Below are 1,739 nucleotides of genomic sequence, written 5' to 3'. Positions count from 1 at the left end.
CTGGGCAGAAAAAAGTGAAATGTGGTTGTTGAGTGTTAATAAAATTTGAATCTGGACAATGAATATAAGAAATTTCATTTTGACATCTTTCTACTCTTGGCTATATTGACAAATTTCTATAATAAGATGCTGTAAAAATGTGTTCTATTGTTCTATTGTTAATTTATGATAGCATTCACAGAATCTTTTCCTGTCAAGGTCATGAGTTACATTCATGGACTGACTAAGCAATTATATACCAAGAATGGGGGACAGTCCTCATAAATGTCATCAGCTCATGTTTGCTTATTTTTGTAACTGTTTTGAAGAGTTATATAATCATTTACATGAAGAGATTTTTGCATAAAATAGCAGGCACTTTATAGCTATCCCTCATACAGTAATGTGGAAGAAGGATGAAGGTTGGTAATCTCTGGGTGAAAGGTGAAGGTGTTTTGTTCTTAATTAGTCCGTGCATATTCAGAATACTGTACTTTTTAAAGCTACACCAGCAGTTTTGTAATTACCTTTAAAATGTCAAGGACCTGACTAACATTATTTGACAAATCTATTGCAACTCATTTTACCTCTCTCCTATCACAAATATTTCTACTTCTTTTCATATACTTCAACCAGAATGAAATTTGCCTCCAGATTGTACTTTTTTTCCTAAACAGCACCACATGCGTTTTTCCATTCAAGCAATAAGTTTCAGCCAAAGATCTTCAGATGTTAAAATACTGCAGGAAATTTGTGAATTTTCATACCCTGCTCCGTCAACTTGAGCGACAATTATAGTGACATGAAATGTGTTATACGTGGTTAGCCATTCCTCATCCGTCCTTCAAACGATGAAACGAAGCTGTGTTCTGGAATGGAGAGTGCTGATAGAGGTAACCCCACCTCTTTATGAAGAAGGTCTCTTCCAGGAGCTGCCAAAAAGGGGGTGAACCAGCCAATATCCTGTGGTGATTGAGAATATTTGCATTCTGTTTGGTTGGATTCCCACTTGAAGAGCCAAATGGCCTGGGGAGATCATAGAATTACTTTAGCCTTGATGTCCTAATATTTTGGCTGATAAAAACAGTTCTTATGATTCTCCTAAACACATTTTTAAGTAACATTACTCCCCAGCTACTTCTACACATCCATTTACACTTTCTAATGTAGAAAGGGCCTTACATTTTTGTAAAAGAATAGTGAAAAAATACGCTTTTGTTTGGAAAGGGAAGAGACCTAAGTTTGTTAAGCTGCCACTAGCAAGTGTGCAATGTCTGAACCATGTGGGTATTTGGTCTTTTTCTCTACAAATGTCCAAAAATTGGGAGCATCTTTCTAAGAGATGACGCTTAACCGGTTTCCATCTTTTGTTTGTGTCGGTTACTGGTCCTGCTCGTTGCTGTGGATTGTAGTGTCCAGTTGAAGAGGACAGAAGACAGTGTGCAGAGGGCTTGCTCTTATTTTAACTACCTTCACCATGCAGTGATGTATAGCCTTTTGCTTCATGTAACCTTTGTGAAAACTTGTATGGGTAAAAGAAATTAAGTCACACACTCCTTCACTAGACTGTGCTTCTCAGCAATGACTACAGTACCAAAGGCAATCTCGATTTCAGACACAAGAACATTTGAGGAAGACAGTGAAGTGTGTTGGTTTACATCGATACCTACAGCAGGGAACATAATGTATTTAGCAAACCTATATTCTAAATGGTTTTCTGGATATAGAGTTTGAAAAAACTTGGGAGGAACAAGTGGGAG

Source organism: Castor canadensis, chromosome 2 (assembly GCF_047511655.1).
Source record: "Castor canadensis chromosome 2, mCasCan1.hap1v2, whole genome shotgun sequence".
NCBI classification, from domain to species: Eukaryota; Metazoa; Chordata; class Mammalia; order Rodentia; family Castoridae; genus Castor; species Castor canadensis.
This window is presented reverse-complemented; position numbering follows the sequence as displayed.